General features: G+C 40.0%; 2 pseudogenes; both read right to left on the bottom strand.

Annotated features, from left to right (window-relative positions):
* Window positions 1-7,299: 7,299 nt before the first annotated feature.
* LOC102851696 lies at window positions 7,300-19,478 on the bottom strand (annotated as a pseudogene).
* Window positions 16,740-18,198, bottom strand: LOC102851279 (annotated as a pseudogene).
* Window positions 19,479-20,754: the final 1,276 nt, after the last annotated feature.

Genomic DNA, 20,754 nt, shown 5'->3' with positions numbered 1-20,754 from the left:
GACCTATGCCAAGTCCCTTCCCTTCCACCTACGTCGTTTAAGCCTACGTCAGTTCCGCCAAACTACATCAGGCCCCTATTCCCTGATGGGAGTGAGCACAGAAGGAGGTGCTCCCTTGATCCCTGACAAGAGTGAACACGGAAAGGGAGGCTCACCTGATACCTGATGGGAGAGAGCACAGAGAATACTCACCCGAAACCCTGACAGGAGTGAACAGAGAGGGTACTCAGCTGAAAACTTGACAGGAGTGAGCACAGAGTGTACTCACATCAGGTCTGTCCCTGTTCGGGGCACAATATGTTGCTGTCCATTCCCCGGCAACCTACAATGACACCCTAACAGGAGTAAGCATGATGGAGATACACCACTCCGAGAGAGGATCAGAGAGTCAATTCAGCTCAAGTTTATTGGGGACAAACATATAAACAGGATGACAGGATAGGGTGGATTTACAGACGTAGGACATGTGGATTGGATAAAAGAACCTCAGCCTCGTGCAGACCACACCCAGCTTAACAAGATGCCACAGCCAACTTTCTAGGTGGCAAGCTTTCTCAAGCTGGTACAACCAAACACAGGGGAGCTTTCTCTACCCTTAAAGGTCATTGGGAGGCTTGCACTTATCCAGTAATCTGTACTGGCCAGAGGCCCTCCCTTCCTCCCCAGCATTCCACAATAATATACAGTTAGTTTCCAGAGTGTGAGTTCTGTTGCTAAATCTCTCTTTAAGTTGAAACTGTTTTTAAACAGCACAATATAGCCACCTGGATTAATTATCCATGTGGCACAAGAACTCAGAATGACAGCAACAGAAGCAGTACCTGTGTCCCCCCTCTACTTTGTCCCCTGGGCTCACCTTCTCACTCAACAAATGGTGAGCAGTGTTTTCCATACCCTCCTAACTCCCCATCTTTCTAATTTCCATTTCTATCCCTACCCTCTACCTCATTAAGACTCAGCTCTGCCTCAGGGTACACCCACACTAGTCTATTTCTGGACCCAGAAGCTCTCAGAATGTTCTTCCCAGAAGCTATGGATTGTGTCACTCCTAGCTCTCAATCAGCACCCAGATCAGAGAGGACGGACACCTCTGACTGGGAGGCATCAATCCGTTGTTAGCCTGGTAGACTAGTCTAGGCTCCACTGAGACTAGAAGAAAGTCTGCCCCATGCTAGGGGGTCCCACCTGTGGGACCCTTGACACACACTGCTATTTCCATAGAGGGAATATTAGTTTTAAGATATTTGTATGCTTGCTTGTTTTATGGATTGCTCTTATAAATACGGTACTTACTTGTCAGTTCTGTGGTGGTGGAGGGTGACTTTCATGTTGCTGATTATTTATATGATTATGGTATATACTAATTATATGTGTATGCTTGCCTGTTTATAGTTTGCTTTTATGTATATGGCACTTGTCTGCCAGTTTGCTGTACTGAGTTTCAGGTTGCTGATATGCTGGAAGCATGACCAGCAGAGCTTCCAGATTAAGACAGACTAAGAAGCAGGATTGGCCATTCACTTCTGAAATAATAAGCCTTAGAAAACCTTACAAATAACAGAGGAACATTATTTTCCAGGTGGACATGGTGTATTAGACAAAAAGGAAAAGATTCAAGAAGGATGATGCCCAGGCTTAAGGGGTCAATTTAAGCTGGTTCTGCCTGGAAAGCAACTTAACAGGCACTAAATGTTTGTTTGTTTGTTTGTTTGTTTGTTGCAATAGGGTGTGGACATTTTTTATTAGGACAGAACATCTGCCTTGTATTTGTTTGATGTAACACCAGATGTAGGCCCTGAAATCTGGCTTACTGCCCTATCTTACACTGACATTTTGGTTAATACTTGGACAAGTTACATACTACATCAAAAGGGTCAAAATTCCAGTTGCTTCTCAGGGAAGTTATGAACTAAACAGAAAATGGCAAAGTATGAATTACTATCAGAGCAGAACAGTTGAAAAGGTAGTATTGATGGAATTGATCTGTTGTTGTTATGTGCCATCAAGTCACTTGTGACTCATAGTGACCCTATATACAACAGCTCTGAATCCTTCTCTGTCTTGAGCCAATTTCATTGTCTCTGACAAACTTACCCTCATTACCAGTCACTGAGTCAATCCATCTCATCCAGGGTCTTCCTGTCCACCCATCCTTTCAAGCATGATATCCTTCTCCAAGGACTGATCCCTCTGGGCAATATGCCCAAAGTACATAAGACAGAGATTCAAAATCCTTGCCTCCAAAGGCCAGCCTGGTTTCACCCTCTCTGGGATAGCATTGTTTGTTTTCTTCTCCAGCACCACAATTCAAAGGAATAGATTCTAGGAAATAACCTAGTTGGTGATAAAATGTAGTAGAGTTGATTAAACTCTTGCATGAGATATACTACGAAATGGATTCCCTTTAAGTGGATTTGTTACCGGTTCACCTCTTTTATTTGGACTCTCCCTCCTACTAAGTAAGAATAGCAGGGCAGTACTTCAGAGTTGACTACACAAGCAAGGAAAGAGGGTTATTAGGGGAAATAATTTGCAAAAGGACATGTGGAAAGTTGAAGCAATGCTAACTCACAGCTCTCTGAACAAAAGAATGCAGAGGATTTATAAAAATATTTAGGTAGGAAGGAGTTTCATGGTTATTAATAAAATAAGGTCGGGAATCCTAGGAAATACCACATATAGGAGAAGTTATAATAATTATGTGCATGTGCATTGGATTTACTCTGTTGAAGAGGTCAAGAGACATCACTGATAGCTGTTTCTAGAAGGTCATTGTGAGATACTGTGATGTGTTGAATATACAGGACAGGCAGATTTGGGTATAGTAACATGCCTTATATGTGATAAGTAGTTTTAACTAAGCACTGAGCAAGTATGAGTGTTTGAGGAAGTATTGTTTTGCTAAATCACTATTATATAAGGCTAAATGTGACTGTGCCAGTACAAACTTAACACAGGGGAAAAAGAAAAGACACAAATAACTCAAATAAGAAATGAAGGAGGTAACATCACAACAGAACCAGATTAAATAATAAAATACCATGAAGCACTATACTCTGATTAAATTTGAAAACCTTAAAGGAAATGGACAAATTCCTTGAAATTCATGTCCTACCCAGATTGGCACAGAAAGATATAGAACAAATTGAACAGACCTATCACAAAAGAAGAAATTGAGTATGTCATAAAAAGACATCCACACAATAAAAACCTCTGGTCCATTTGGCTTCATGGCTAAATTCTATCAAACATCCAGAAAATATCTATTACCAATTCTACTTAAATTATTTTAAAAACTAGAAAGAGAAGGAACACTCCCAAAGTCATTCTATGAAGCAAGCATAATCTTAATATCAAAACCATGCAAAGATATTACCAAAAAAGAAAACTACAGACCAATATGTCTCATGAACATAGATTAAAAAATCCTTAAAAATCTAACAGTAAATAAAAAATAATTCATCACGATCAAGTGAGATTCATAAGAGGTATGGAAGGATGGTTCACCATTAAAATAGTCAAAATAATTCATCACATTAATAAGGCAAATAACGAAAATGACATGATCCTATCAATTGATGCAAAAAAGACCTTTGATAAAATCTGACACCCTTTTCTGATTAAAAAACTCAGCAAAATAGGAATGGAGAGGAATTTCCTCAACATAGAAAAAAGTATTCTCAATGGAGAAAGATTAAAGGCATTGCAACTCAAGGCTTGAATTTGTTCTTCAGTTCCTTCAGCTTAAGAAATGCTGAGCAAGTTTGGCCCTTTTGATTTTCTGACTTCAGTTTTTTGCACATATTATTATAATACTTAACTTTGTCTTCTTGAGCCCTTCGAAATCTTCTGTTCATCTCCTTAATGTCTTGATTCTTTCCTTTGCTTTGGCTTCTCGGTGCTCCAGTGCAATATTCAGAGTTTCATCTGACATCCATCTTGTGGTCTTTTCTTCCTCTTCTGTCTTTGTAATGACCATTTGCATTCTTCCTGGATGATAGTCTTGATGTCTTCCCACAGCTCATTTAGTCTTCAGTAAGTTATGTTCAAAGCCTCAAACCTGTTGGTTTTGAAATTTGAGTGGGATAGACTCAAGGTCAAATTTTGGTTCCTGTGGATTTGATTTAATTTTCTTTTACTTCAGCTTGAACTTGCATATGAGTAGTTAGTGGTCTGTTCCACAATCAGCACTGGCCTAGTTATCACAGCTGATATTGAGCTTCTTCAGTGATTCTTTCTTTAGATTTAATCAATCTCATTCCTATGCATACCATCAGGTGAAATCTATGTGTATAACCTGCCTTTGTGTTTCTTATAAGTTATTTTCAATGCATAAATCATTGTTTGTATAAAATTCTATCATTCTATATCCAGCTTCATTTCTGTGACCAAGTCCATGTTTTCCAAATAATGATACTTTTCTGTTCCCAACTTTTGCATTCCATTATTTGTCCCCCATTATTACGAATGCATCTTGATTGCATGTGTGATCAATTACTGCCTGCAAAATTTGGTAGAAGTCTTCTATTTCCTCCTCTTTGGCTCTCGTTGTTGGTGCATATATCGATAGTGGTATTGTCTGGACTTCCTTGCATGCTTATGGATATTATTCTGTCGCTCACAATATTGAATTTCAAGATGGATCTAGAAATGATGTTTTTGCTTGAAAACATTAGCAAAATATAAGCCCCAGGAATTGATGAAATACCAATTGACATGTCTGAACTAACAGATGCAGAGGGCTAACCAGTCTATATCAAGAAATTTAGAGAACAGCTTCCTGGAAAACTGACTGGAAGAGATCTATATTTGTCCCCATTGCCCAAAAAGGTGATCCAAAAGAATGTAGAAATTATTGGGCAATATCATTAACATCTTATGCAAACATAATATTTTGACAGTCATTTTAAAAATGTCCAGAACATTGGCAGAGAACTACCAGAAGTTCAAAAGGGCTTTAGAAGAGGCTGCAGCACCAAGGATATCATATTAATGTCAGATGGAAAGCAAAGGATACCAGAAGACCGTTTATTTGTGTTTTATTGTCTATGCAAATGCATTTGACTATGTAGGTCATAACAAATTATGACTAACATTCAGAAGAATAGGAATCCCAGAAAACTTAATTATGCTAATATTAAATCTCTACTTGGACCAAGAAGCTGTTGTCCAAACCAAGCAAGAGAATACTAGATGGTTTAAAATAAAAATAGAAAAAAAAGATGTGTATCAAGGCTGTATCCTTTGTGCATATCTATTCAATCAGTATGCTGAGCAAATAATTCATGAAGCTGGACTCTGAGAAAGAATGTGGCCTCAGGATTGAAGGAACACTCATCAACAACCTCAGTTATGCAGATGATACACTTTGTACAAAGTGAGGATATAAAACTCTTGCTGCGGAAGATCCTTTGATATGGATTACATCTCAACATCAATGAAACAAAGGTTCTTTATGACAGGACCAAAAATCAACGTTATAATAGATGGAGAAATGATTGAAGCTATCAATGCTTTTGTCATCCTTTGATCAACAATAAATGTTCTTGACCCAGTAATCAAGAAATGAGGAGACATATTGCCTTTGGCAAGTCTGCTGTCAGAGCCCTCTCCAAAATGCTGAAGAGCACAGATGTCACTTTGACATCCTAAATCAGGCCATGATCTTCTCAATCACATGCTATGCATCAGAGAGTTAGATAGTGAATAAGGATAACAGAAGAATTGATGCCTTTGAATTGTGGTGCTAGAGAAGAGTACTGAATATGCCATGGATTGCCAAAAGAAGAAACAGATATGTCTTAGGAAAAGTGCAGGTGGAGTTCTCTTTGGAGGCCAAATTGCCAAAGTTGTGTCTTTCATACTCTGAACATGTACCCAGGCAAGATTATTCATTAGAGAGGGACATCATGCTTGGAAAGATGGATAGTCAGAGGAGAGGAATACCCCTAATAAGATGGATTTACTCAGTGACTTCAACAATGAGCTTGAGTGTGTCAGAGATGATGAGGGTAGCACAGGATAGAGCAGGATTCAGATAGGCTGTTCATAGGGTTGTTATAAGCTGTACTGAACTTGATGGTGCCTAACAACAACATGTTCTTAAATATTATCCTCACAACTTGTCTGGTTATTAGTGTTCAGTGGTCTTTAAATTCAGGTGGGATATACTCAAGGTTGTATTTTAACTCTCGTGAACTTGTTTAAATTTTCTTCTGTTTCAATTTTAACCCTTATAAGAGCAATTAATAATCTGCTCCACAGTTGACCCATGCCTAGTTTTGACTGATGACATGGAGCTTCCCCACTCTCTCTCTTCTTACATATGTAGTCAATATGCTTTTTGTGTTTTTCCTCAAGTAAGGTTCATGTGTGTGGTTACTATCTGTGCTTTTATTTTTTTTTAATGATGTTTTCAATAGTTATGTTACAGCTCATAAAAATTTTATCATGTTCTATCTGATCTAATTTTCAGACTAATAATTCTTCTTTGTTTCAAGCTTTACATTCCAATCACTAGTTACAATTAATGCATCTTAATTGCACGTTCATCAGTCAAAGGTTCAATCAACTGCAGAAATTGGTAATGATCATCTTTATTTGGGCCTTTAGTGTGAAGTTGAATATATTCATATTAACAGATCTTTGTATTTGTATAGACAATCTCCTTTTGAGAAATAGCATTTGGCTTGCTACTGTGTCACAACAAGTAAGTTACATGGGGTGAAGCCCAAATTTTCATGGTCATCACTCCTGTCATTTTATCTTGTTTTCCAATTGACACCTGAGGCCTCCTAAGGAATTCCTTATGCTAATTTGACAGAGTAAAAGAAGCCTTGTTCCTAGTTTCCAGATGGTTCTCCATAATATGCAAACACTATTCAGAACTAGACAAAATTTCTTCGTATGTTTCTTGATCATCTGATTTTCTTCTTTGGTGAAGTGTTTATTCATGTCTTATGCCCATTTTATGATTGAGTTGTTTGCCTTTTTCTTGTTGAGATACTGGAGTACTCTATAAATTTTAGATATGAGGCCCTTATCAGATATGTCATTGCTAAATATTTTTTCCCAGTCTTTTTACACCATTGGAGTTGGTTTTTGTTGTTGTTGTTTTACATACATAGGGATTTTATTTATTTAATTTTTTGGCTGAGTGCAATGTACTTTCCGATGGCACATATCAAGATGGGCTCTCTAAGCCCTTCCTCTTTCAGGGAGTCTGGATGGAAACTCTGTCAAGGATATGAGGTTCTCACTCTTCTAATGCTATTACTAGGGCTGGTAGTTCAGGGATTATTAATCTTTGGAGGCCCTGTGAACCATCACGTTGATAATCCTGTTGTTATAGCCACATTCATTGTAATACCAGGAAATGAGTTTGACAAAGTGATAATTTCTCAGCATCAAAGGTGGAAGAGTGAGTATTACTACTTTTTTATTTTTTAAGTAAAACAGTGTAAGATGAAAATTTTGTTTTAGAAAAAAATTACAACACTAAAAATTTTTTAGACTGAGGATTGTTTCAGGAAAATGACTCAAGCATAAAGATCTTGTTCATTTGGGTGAAAAAAAAAGAATAATGTGAATAATATTGTAAAGGAATATTGACACAGGGATCTAATTCCCTGCTATCAGTTCTTTGGGGATACATATCTAAGAACAGAATTTCTGAGTCATAAGGTTAAGCATTCCATGCTTAACTTTTTAAAAAAATTTAAAATGAAATTTTTATTTTGTACTGGTGTATTGACAAAATCTGAATACTTTATTTTTCACAATGAATCTTTCCCTGCTTCTTCACCACATCCCACAGCCATCAAATTGTGAGACCCTATGATTACAACCTCAGGCCCTGCCTATCCTCACCCCTCTGTTCCCACTTTCCTCTCCATCTACCCTGGATCCTCATATATGTTCAACAATAATGGTCTTATACCATATTTGTCCTTATGGGAATGAGTTAGTTCCCTTAGGATAATGCTCTTCCACTCCCTTCCAAGTTAAGTAATAATTTACAAAATCATTGCTCTTGCGTTCTGCGTAGCACTCCATCATGAGAATGTATCATAATTTCTCAGTCCATTCAATTGCAGTTGGACATTTGGGCATTTCCATATTCTTTCTATGGTGGATAACACTGCTATGAACACTGGTGTACAATTCTCTGTGCCTCAGTTCTCATTTTCTCAGCGTATATTCCAAATAGTAGAATAGCTGAGTCATGTGGAATTTCTATGTTCAACTTTTTGAGGAAATCCTAAATTGCCTTCCAGAGTAGTTGTACCATTTTACAATTCCACCAACAATGTATATTGTCACATCCACTCCAATATTTATTACTTGCTGTCCTGATGAACTTCGCCATTGCTACTGGAGTGAGATGTTATCTCATTGTGGTATTGATTTGCATCTTTCTTATTGCCAGTGATTTGGGGCATTTCTTCATGTTTCTGTTGGCCAACAAAACATATCTTCCTCTGTGAAAATTATTTCTATGTCTTTTTTAAAAGAAGTCAGTTATGTATTTATTGATGATGGAATTATACTGCAAAACAACCATAACAAAGGAACAATCTCTTGATTAATACAATCTTTTGAACAAAATTTTTACTTTAATAACTACTCATATGCAAATTCAAGCTCAAGTTGAAGAAAATAATCAAACCCACAAGAACCAAAATTTGAACTTCTATCCCACTCAAATTCCAAAACCATTTCAGGAACAGGTTTGAGTCCTTGAACACCAATGAATGTAGACCAAATGAGCTGTGGGAGGATATCAAGAATATCATTATCCATGAAGAATGCAAAAGATCAATATAAAGGCTAAAGAGGAAGAAAAGACCAAGATCGATGTAGGATGAGAATCTGAATACTGCATTAGAGCACTGAAAAACCAAAACAGAAGAATACACTGAATCACTATATTGAAAGGAATTGGCAGACACAGAAGAATTTAATGAAACAATATATGAGCAAGAGCCTATGGTGATGAAAGAAGAAGGTCAGGCTGCTTTGAAGGAAATGGCAAAAATTAAGGCCCCAGGAATAGATGGTATACCAATTGACATATTTCAGCTAACAGATGCCGCCCTGGACATGCTCACCGAGTTGTGCCCAGAAACCTGGAGAACAACCACTTGGTCAACTGACTAGAAGAGATCTATATTTGTTCCCATCCTAAAGAAAGGTGGCCCAACAGAGTGTGAAATCTATAGAACAATCTCATTGATTTCACATGCAAGCAAGATTCTACTGAAGAGTATACAAAAATGACTGGAATAGCACATCAGCAGAGAATTGCTAGAAGTCCAGGCTGAGTTTAGAAGGGGTCGTGGTACTTACTAGGGATATTGTAGCTGATGTTAGATGGATCTTAGCTGAAAACAGGGAATACCAGAAGAATGTTTACCTGTGTTTCATTGATTATGCAAAGGCATTTGACTGTGTGGATCATATCAAACTGTGGCTGACTCTGAGAAGAATGGAAATCCCAGAATACTTGATCATTCTAATGCAAAACCTATACTTGGAGCAGGAGGCGGTCATCAGAACAGAGCAAGAGAACACTGCATGGTTCAAAATTGGGAAGGGTGTATGCCAGGGATGCGTCCTATCTCCATACCTTTTCAACCGGTGTGCAGAACAGATTATCTGGGAGGCTGGGCTCTATGAGGAGAAATGTGGGGTCAAGATTGGTGGACGATCTATCAACAATGTGCGTTATGCAGATGACACAACCCTGCTTGCTGAAACTGAGGAGGACCTGAAGCACCTGCTGCAGAGGGTCAGGGACTGCAGCCTCCAGTATGGATTGAGGCTCAATGTCAAGAAGACAAAGATTCTTACCACTGGACCGATTGACAGCATCAGGATGGATGGTGAAGAGATTGAGATTGCTCACAGCTTTAGTTTGCTTGGCTCCAGAGTCAACACTCTTGGCACCAGTAGCCAGGAAATTAAAATACACATTGCCATGGGAAAGTCTGCTGTTAGGGACTTCTCCAAAGTACTGAAGAGCAATGTTGTCTCTCTGGAGACTAAGGTGCATCTGATACAGGCCATGGTCTTTGCAATCACTTGTTATGCATCAGAGAGTTGGACAATAACCAAGAGGATAGAAGGAGAATTGATGCCTTTGAGCTGTGGTGCTGGAGAAGAGTATTGAGAGTATCATGGACTGCTAGGAAAACAAATTCATCCTGGAAAGGATTCAACTGGGTGGCTTCTTGGAGGCAAGGATTCTGAGGCTCCATCTAACATACTTTGGACATGCAGTAAGGAGAGGCTGGTCCTTGGAGAAGGACATCATGCTTGGGAGGGTGGAGGGACAGCGCAGGAGAGGAAGGCCCTCTATGAGGTGGATTGATTCAGTGACTGGGATAATTGGGATGGGAGTGTCAGAGACAGTGCGACTGGCAGAGGACAGAGCGGAGTTTAGGGCTGTGGTACATAGGGTCACTATGAGTCGCAAGCTACTTGACGGCACATAACAACAGCAACAAAGGAAGAAGTCAAGAAATTAAAGAGCTGAACAGAAAATTTCAAAGGGCAGTTTGAGATGACAAAGCAAGATACTATAATGAAATGTGTATATAGCTGGAGTCAGAAAATCAAAAGGACAAACTCAGCATTTCCTTTTTTCTTTTCTTTTTTTTTTTAACTGTTGCAAAAAGCTTTATTGTTTCATTTTGTCCAAGGCTTGGGCGAGCAGCTTCTGGGTTGATAAGATTCTACATCAGGGTGGGAAAGAGAAGCTTGCTGTTGATGGCAGGAGGATGCAGAGGTCCCATCTGCCGGTCCCTGCAGGCCCCTAGTCATGCTTGAGGGTGAGATGCTCAAAGAGATACGTGTCCAGCCCAGCCTGGGGGCTGCCCAGTCTTCTGATGTTGGTCTGATGGTTACCCATCTTCTTCAGCAGTTTCACTTCCTCATCCAGAATGTGGTTCTCCTGAAAGTCACATAGTTGGGGATCAGTGTGGGCAGAACCCATGGCATGCAGATTCAGAAGGGCCTGGTTTATGTTTTTCTCTAAGGGTAGTGCTGCTTCCATGGCATCCAGAGTTTTAGCCCACTCATCCTGGGATGGCTTCTGGATATCTTGGAAGAGGACATGGCTGCTGTGCTTGTTTTGCAGCTTCAAGAGACACTCCACACCCTCATGCTTCTCCTTCACCAACTCGCGGAAGAACAGTTTCATGCCTTCCAAGGCCACATCATCACCGTCAAAATAAAAACCCAGAGAGAGGTAGGTGTAAGAGGGCTGCATGTGCATGTTGACCAGACGGTTGATGCCAGCTTCCACTTCGATAGAATAATTTTGACTGATCTGGGAGCTCATAGTTAGTTGAGGTTTTGGGGCTAACAAAAAAATGGCGTTAGCTGGTCCCAAAAATAGGAAATAGCTAATATGGTCCAGAGGTTACACCTGGAGATGAAGTTGGAGGGTAGTTGAAAGCTGGAATGAGGGAGCCACTGGGTCTGTTCTATCCAAACACTGTTGAAACAAGAGACAGGGAATTCACTTGGCATTTCTTAAGCTGAAGGAATTTAAAAACAAAGTCAAGCCATGAGTCACAATACTTAAGGATGCTTTGGGCAGAGTGTTAAATGATCCAAGAAGCATTAAAAGAAGTTGCAAGGAGTATATGGAGTCACTGTACCAGAAGGAATTGGCTGACACAGAAGAATTTCATGAAATAACATATGAAGGAGGAAATTCAAGGTGCTCTGAAATATTTGGCAAAAAACAAGGCTCCAGGAGTTGACAGCATACCAATTGACATATTTCAACAAACAGATGCTGGCCTGGATGTGCTCATTAAGTTATGCCAATAAATCTGGAGGACAGCCAGATGGCCAACTGACTGGAAAAGATGGATATTTGTTCCCATTCCAAAGAAAGGTGACTTAACAGAGTGCGGAAATTATCAAATAATATCATTAATATCACATGCAAGCAAGATTCTGTTGAAAATTATAAAAAAACGATTGGAGCAATATGTCAACAGAGAACTGTCAGATGTGCAGGCTGCATTTAGAAGAGGACCTGGTGCTAGGGATGTTATAGCTAATGTTAGATGGGTCTTGGAAAAAAGCTGTGCTTCATTGACTATGCAAAGGTTTTTGAATGTATGGATTCCAACAAGCTGTGGCTGACTCAGAGAAGAATGGGAATCCCGGAACATTTGATCGTGCTTATGTAAAACTTATACTTGAACCAAGAAACAATCATCACAACAGAGCAAGGAGACACTGCATGGTTTAAAATCAGACAGGGTATCCACCAAGGATGTATCTTTTCAATCTGTATGCAGAACAGATCATCCTGAACTCTGGGCTGTACAAGGGGGAACGTGGTATGAGGATTGGTGGAAGATTCATCAACAACCTGCATTATGCAGATAACACAACCCTGCTTGCCGAAACTGAGGAGGACCTGAAGCACTTGCTGCAGAAGGTCAAGGACTGCAGCCTTCAATATGAATTGAAACTCAGCATCAAGGAAACAAAGACTCTCACCACTAGGCCAATTGGCAGCATTATTACGGATGGTAAAGAGATTGAGATAGTTAACAATTTTAGTTCGTTTGACTCCACAGTCAAAACTCTTGGTACCAGCAGCCAGGAAATCAAGAGATGAATTGCATTCAGAAAGTCTCACTGTCAGTGAAGAAGATCATCAACACAATGAATTGATAAAGATCGCGAGAATTGTCTATGACTCGATGACACTGAACAGCAGCAAAATATCTGAGACGGCAGTTATCCTCAATATACCACACCTTTTGCTCTCTTAACTACTGCTGCCAAGAACTGTTTAGAACTAGGGAGGGTCTGTTCACCACTCTCAAATCCCCTTCTCCATTTGTCTGACCACTTGGTGGAGGGGAGGGGGCAATGGTTGTGGTACTGAAACTGGGGTACCGTCCTGGCCTTGGCCTTCAGTGAGGCACAGAGTACAGACCTCAGGAGGTGGACTTAGATAAGGAGGTGTGTTGCCCAGCCCCTGGGGTGTACCGTCCAGACCTGGGGAGAGCCTTTCAGTCCCTGGGATGGCTGTTTGGCCCTCAGTGTGTGCCATTCAGTCCCTTGGGTGAGCCGTTTGGCCCTTGGAGTGAGCCATTGGGCACACAGGGTTTACCATTCAGCGTTTGGGGCAAGCCGTTGGGCCCTCAGGGTGTGCCATCCAGCCCCTGGGGAGAACCATTAGGTCCTCGGGGCATGCCATTCAGCCCTCTGGGTGTGCTATCTGACCCCTGGGAAAAGCCTTCAGGTCGCTGGGGAAAACTGCCTATGATATACAGATAATTTTATTTAGGCCACTTTCCTCCACCTTCTCCCCCAGATCACCTATAAGTAACACCTCCAACCCCTTCTGCTTGTAACTCACAAGTTTGGTCTCTCAATGTTTGTTCCCTTTCTTGTAGGCAATCTTAACACTGAGTTTTATTCCAGATGTGAACCCTGAACCCAGTTCCAGAGGCAAAAGGAAAATATAGTCACCAGCTAATGAAGCAAAGGAGGATGGAGCCTCAAGGTTCATTCAGCCAGCCATTCCCACTGGACCCACCTTGGCAAACACTTTGCAGTCCAGAGGGCAGTGCATGTCAGGAAAATATCTTCTAACAGAACAAGAAGGCATAAAGCTTCAACCAAGGTATTAAAGTGGGCTCCCCTTCCCCCTTCAAATCAATGCCCCTGTTCAGCATGAAAAGCCAGAGAGTCTACACCCCATTCCCAAATGAGAAACACACACGTGAATAAGACAATTTCTTTGTTAAAAAAATTTTAATCGTCATTAAACTATGCTTTCCATTACCCTGTCTCTTCTGGTCCCCACTGTATCTTTTTCATTTCCTTCATTTACTTCTCCCACCCACAAAATTGTGCAGCCTTACGATTTCTTCCTTGCCCATACTCACCCTTCTGCTCCCAACCCTCACCCCCTTGTACACATGTTTTTCACAATAAATAATTTTAAAAAAAGATATAATGGGCGGAAAATAGCTTTGTAAAAAAAAGAAAGGGGAAAAAAAGATTCTTACCACTGGACCAATAAGCAAATTCTTACCACTGGACCAATAAGCAATGTCATGATGGATGTAGAGGAGATTGAAACTGTCAACAGCTTCATCTTGCTTGGATCCACTATTAACATCCTTGGTATGAGCAATCAGGAAATAAAAAGACACACTGCACTTCGAAAATCTGCAGTTAGGGACCTTTCCAAATTATCGAGTAATAGTAATGTCAGTTTGACGACTAAGGTGCATCTGATTTAGGCCATAGTCTTTCCTGTTACTAGCTATGCATCTGAGATCTGTACAATGAATAAGGATGACAGAAAAAGTATTGATGCCTTTGAGCTATGGTGTTGGAGAAGAACATTAAACATCCCACAGAAGGCTAAGAGAATGAACAGATAGATATTGGAAAGGGAGCTACTGGAGTGTTCTTTGGGGACAAGAATGATAAGGATTTGCATCATATACTTTGGACATATTGCTAGGAGGTGCTATTCCTCAGGGGGGGACATGATGTTGGAAAGGGTGGAGGGTGGTGTATTGATATGGTGAAAGCTGCAATGGGCTCTTGTGTATCAGAAAGTGAGAGGATGGTGCAGGACCTGACTGGGTTCAGATCTTTTGTTCATAGGGCTGCTATGAATCATACTCAACTCGATGGTACCTAACAACAACAACATCTATCTCAATTTATATTCTACAAGGAAATCAAAGCTATCAAATGGGGAAATGACAACATCTTCAACAAATGATGCTGGACTTCCACCTGCAGAAAGCTGAAACAGGATCCACATCTCACACCATACACAAAAATCAACTCAAGGTGGATCAGAGACCTAGAGGAAAGGCTAAAACCATAAAGTTCATAAGAGACAAACTAGGATCAAGCTTAGAAGTGATAGTCTGTGGTATAAAGAGACTGCCAAATACAGTCAGAAATGCACAACATGAAGAGGAGAAAATTGATGAAAGGGATCTTCCAAAGACTAAATATTTTGCTCATCAAAATCCTTTTCCAACAAGGTGAAAATAAAACTACTGACTGGGCGGGGGGCGGAACAACATTTGACAATACCATCTCAGACAAGGGTCTCATCATGAAAGGGATTTTAAAAAATTTTTTAATTTTAAATTCCAATGAAAATTTACAGAGATTTTGGATTTCTATTCATTCATTCATTGTTGCACTTTTCTCCCTGTCCACCCTTCCCCTTCAGTACACTTCCCTCTTTGAAAAGTAAAAGAAAAATCCTTTCATTGTTTTACAAACCCTCCCCCAGGTCCATTCCATCATGTAGCCTTCGTTCTAGACTCCTAGCATGTCAAAAATACCTAATCACACATTCCTTTTAAACAGTTTTCTCCCTCATCTGTTTCAATGCAGGAAACATTATTTAATCCATCTTTCTCAGTCTCTCTCCAACCCCAAGGTCAGTCCTGTTTTATAACAGTGGCACCATTTTTCCTTTTGTGACTGAGATACTTTACTCAGCATAATGTCCTCCAGGGTCACCCATTTTGAATAATATTGCATGAGTTACTTGATTTTCAATGCAGTGGAATACTAATTCCATTATGACATCACGAAAGTTTACAGAATCCTACAGGGCCTCCACAAAAAAAGACTGATAATTACAAAATGGACAAAACACATGGGAAAGAATTTTCACAGAGGAAGATATTATAATGGGCAACAGACACGTGAAAAAAATGCTCCAAATCACTGGCAATAAAAGAGATGCAAATCAAAACCACAATAAGATAACAGCTTACTCCAGTAGTGGTGGCAAAGTTTAACAGGATAGCAAGTAACAAATGTTGGAGAAGATATGGCGAGATGGGAACTCTCATACATTTTTGATGGGATTGTAAAATGGTACAATCATTCTGGAAGGCAGTTTGATGCTGCCTTAAAAAGCTGAACGTAGACATCCCATCTGACTCAGCTATTCCACAGCTTGGAATACACCCTGAGAAACTGAGAACTAAAGCACAAATGAAGACTTGTATACCAGTGTTCATAGCAGCATTAGTCACCATCACAAGAACATGGAAACAGCCCAGATGTCCAAGGACAAATGAATGGATTGAGAAATTATACATTCACACAATGGAATATAATGCAGCGTGCAGGAGCAATGATTTTGTGAATTATTACCGAACTTGGGAGGGACTGGAGAGCATTATGCTGAGTGAACTAACTCAGTCCCACAAGGACAAATATTGTATAAAATAATTATTGTAGAGTGACTATGAAGATCCAAGCTGGATGGGTGAATATGAAGATCCAAGCTGGATGGAAGTAGAGGAATGAGGATGTGCGTGGGGTTATACACAATTTGATGGGAGGGGTGAGGAAAATTGGAAGAATCTGGTCTGAAAAAGAATGTATTCAAATTTTGTAAATAAACTAGTATAAAAATAAGTGAAACATTTCTTTCAATCATAACATGTAAAAGATTATGAAATATATCATAGATTGTCAAATATAGCATTGGATTTATATATAGATCTTTCACAATCATTTTAAGAAGCTGCACTGCATATCACATCAAGTAAGTACGTGTGTGTGTGTGTGTGTGTGTGTGCACGCGCGTGCATGTGTGTGTGTTGTAAATGCCTGTTTCTCAGAATGATGAACCATATTTCTGGCTAGGCTTTGGGGAATAGGTTTGCTCATATTCAGATGTATGGGGTGGAAGGTTATTTTTAATCAATAGGTGAGCACTTACCCCTAGCTATAAATGAAGATGATAAACAATTTAGCTTCTGAATATAGAATAGTCTATACAATACTATATTTTTTTGTAAAGTTTCTTTTTGGTCCTTGGTGGATTAATTTCTTTTCTCTGATGTTAAAAAGACAGAGGCATGAGTGAAATTGGTACTGGAGACTTTGTTGGTAAACATCTTGTTGAGATGATTGGGTTGTTTGAAAGTTCTTGGCTTGGATTTAAAATGGAGTTTTTAGGATTCTTAAAGTTGTCTTAAATTGTAATCAATTGTTTTGTTGTTAATGAAAATTTTAGAGATATTGATCTGGAATACAATCTATATTTTCCAGCACTATTCCAATTCCATTTTGGAACATTTTGTTCAAGTTTGCAAGGACTAGAATTGTTTTTCCATTTTCCCCTTTTTTCTTTTCTAGACAAGGTGTTGGAAGACTCAAAGGATCAGAAACTTTTGGTTGTCTCATGTTGGATACAGTTTTTGAAGAAGAGGGTCTTTCAGTAACTGCTGAAGTATGTAAATTAGTTTGTAATCTTGTTCTCTTTTTTTGTATTGTCACATATTGTAGTTGTTCCATTTCAAGTAAACAAGTTATTAATGGTTCAATAGAATTTCTGGTAGTTCAATTGACGCTTTCCAATTTTCAGATTTTGAGAGAGCTAACCTGTGCAAGCTCAGAGTATTGATGGGTGGATGAAGAAAATCAGGATATGGAAAAACTTGCTTGGTTCCTCTGAAAGAGTCTTTGAAGTTTTCTGTTGTTTCTGACTTTAAGCTCAAGTCTATTTTTTAAAAATAGGTAAGTAAAGTCTCATTTGTTTTTTCATTTTCTGATGAATCCCTCTCATCTGTTAAAATTTCTTCTACATTGTTGTTTCCATATTTAAAATTCCAATTTAGAGTTTTTACAGTGTCACTACTGTTGCTTTCTACAGCTGGCCGTAAATTAGCTTGAGACTCATTTCTGTCCTTAAAAAGTCACCATCTGCATAGGACCAGCAGAGATCTAGTGGCACTAGTTGTTGTAATCCAGGCTTAAAAACCCACTTGTCAACTGTAGCATTTGTTAGAGAATGATTCAGAGTGAAGAGCCTTATGGGATTACTGGTTCCAGGAAGACAATTTCACTGAAGATATTGAGAAATTCCTGTTCTCCATGGTACTTCCTTCACTAGATAACACCATAACTGAAATATGCCTTGTTGACTATTCTGTATTCTTTTATAAGCATACTCTTGACAAATTAAGTTCTAGCATCAGTTGATCCATTGGAACTTTTGGACAGTTCACCTGACACACTATCTCTTCCAGGTGGGAAGCTTTCATTTTCAAGAACAGGCTCTTCAGAATCCATACTCCAGTGAGGTAAATTCTCCTGAGAGATGCTTGACATGCGCAGATTGGTGCCACAGTTCCCTCCGTTTCTTCTCACCATTTTGTTATACTTGCTCCTCTGTGTCCTTAAAATTTCTGTGACACCACACACCTATGTGTCCTTGGTGGCCTTCTATCCAAGGGTAATGGCTTCCTGAGGACCGTGCCCCTCGGTGAACTGAGCCATGGCTAGAAGGGTGCAGCATCCGACTCAGCCTTCCTGCAGCATGAGGAGAAGCAGGACAGCGGACACCACGGTCCTGGACCAGTGGGCTGCAGGGAAAGGCACAGCAGAAGGCCAGGCAGGAGGCCAGGCTGGTCTCAGCAAGGTCAGCTGCTGAAGCTACATCAGTAACTATAGTGCATCAAGGGCACTCTCTGCAATGCCACATTCCACCAGGACCCTTTGATTGGCTGCTGCCAGCTTGGGTAGTGCCTGTTCCTTCAGCTGGGCCTGTACTCCGACAAACTCTTCTGCTGGCTGTGCAGCTATCTCCACCGTGACTGCTCCAGATGCCCACCTCTTTCCATGTCTTTTGCCCATTTTGTAACTGTGTTATCAGTCTTTTCCCCGTAGAATTCTGTAAGAATGTTACTATTAAAGTCACAGGATACAACTTAGTCTTCTATGTATCCTAGGATGCCCTTTAGAGGCACTTCTGATCCCTGCTTTACTACTTTTTTTATATCATCATATTTGGCAGCTTTCTCCAGATGGCAGATCAGATCCACAATAGATACACTGAGGGCAAGGAAATGGAAAGCCACGCTAGTAAGTTTCACATTCAGCTTAGGGATGACCTTGCCTACTGCCTTGCAGCATCAGTAGATGCAGGGATGATGTTCTGGACAGCCCCATGGCCACCACACCACAGCTTTCCAGAGGAGCAATGCACTCTTTTGGGTGGCACTGATGGCATGGGCTATGGTCATGAGGCCCGCTATGATGCCAAAGTTGTCATTGATGACCTTGGCCAGAGCAACCAAGCAGTTGGTGGTGCAGAAGGCATTGCTGACAATCTTGAGAGAGTTGACATACTTCTCATGGTTCATGCCCATCACACATAGTGGCACCAGCAGAAGGAGCAGAGATGGTTACCCACCTTTGCACCACTCTTCAAGTGGGCCCCAGCTCTCTCCAAGGTTGTGAAGACACCAGTAGACTCCACAACATACTCAGCACCAGCATCACCCCACTTGATGATGGTAAGATCTCTCTCCTGGAGGCTTTTCCATTGATGAAAAGCTTCCTATTCCAGCTTTGACTGTGCCATTGAACTTGCCATGGATGGAAAAATACTCGAACATATAAACCATGTAGCTGAGGTTAATGAAGGGATCATTGATGACAACAATATCCACTTGGCCAGATAAAAGCAGCCCTGGTGACTAGGCATCCAAATCTCCCAAACTCGTTTACTCCAACCTTCATAATCTGTCTCAGGGATGTAGCTGAAGCTGCACAAGAAGAGGGCTATCTGTTAATCAATAAGCTGGAATTTACGTTTTAGAAGGTCTTATTAATCTATTTTATTTTCTCCTGGTTGAAGGGTTTTAGTTATGCTTGGGTGTCTGATCATACCGTAGATTAGGGCTTCTAAAGTTGTTCCTCATTTCCCCCTGATGAACTTTAAAATCTTCAGTTTTACTTATAGGTTCCTGATCCACTTTGAGTTGGTTTTTGTGTATGGTGTGAAGTGTGGTCTTGCTTCAGTTTTCTGCAGACAGTTTCCCACTTTTGCCAGCTTCATTTGGCAATTGACAATCTGGAACAGGATATGCATTACGGAGTGAATTGGGGGAGGAGGAGAGAAAAATGTATGTCAATTAATGAATGAAAATGCATGCTTTCTGTAAATTTTCACTAAAATCACAACTAATAAAAACCAATAACCAAAAAAGTAAACAGCAGCAAAAGCTCTGAAACCCTTTTATGGCTCCCTGAATGAGTGGTGAAAAACCTCCCAGTGGGCATTGCATCTGGTTATTCATGTTACTTTGAAGAAGAAATGGCCAAGCATATGATTATATATTGATTCCTGGGCTCTGGTTAATGGTTTGGATGTACAGTCTAGATCCTTGAAGAAAAATTACTAGAAAACTAATGACAAGGAGATATGGAGAAGGTTGTTTTATGGTGCTGTCAAGTTGAATACAACTCACAGTGACCTTAAAAACAGATCTGAACCTTGTCCTATCCTGTGCTATCCTCATCATCTTTGAGATACTTGAGTCTGTTGTTGCAGTCACTTTATCAATTCATCTGGTTGAGGATTTTCTCTCTTTTTCCAACCCTCTACCTTTCCAAGAAGGATATCTTTTCCCAAGGAATAGTTTCTTGTATTCCTGCGCAAACTCCGTGAGACTAAAGTTTGTTATCTTTATCTCCAAGGACTACTCTCACTGCACTTTCTCCAAGACATAACTGTTCTTTTGCAGTTCCCAGGATATCCAGTACTATTCTCCAAATACCACAGTTCAAAGGCATACATTCTTCTGTCCAGGTTTCAGATACATAAGAAGTGATCAAATAGGTCATAGCCTGAATCAGGCTTATCTTAGTTTCAAACTGAAATCATTGCTCCTCAGTAATTTGGTGAAGTCCCTGACAACTTGC

The sequence above is a fragment of the Elephantulus edwardii genome, unplaced genomic scaffold (genome assembly GCF_000299155.1).
Source record: "Elephantulus edwardii isolate Elephantulus edwardi_28Jun2011 unplaced genomic scaffold, EleEdw1.0 scaffold00548, whole genome shotgun sequence".
Taxonomy (NCBI): Eukaryota; Metazoa; Chordata; class Mammalia; order Macroscelidea; family Macroscelididae; genus Elephantulus; species Elephantulus edwardii.
The sequence above is the reverse complement of the archived record's forward strand: the minus strand, read 5'-3'. Positions and strand labels throughout refer to the sequence as shown.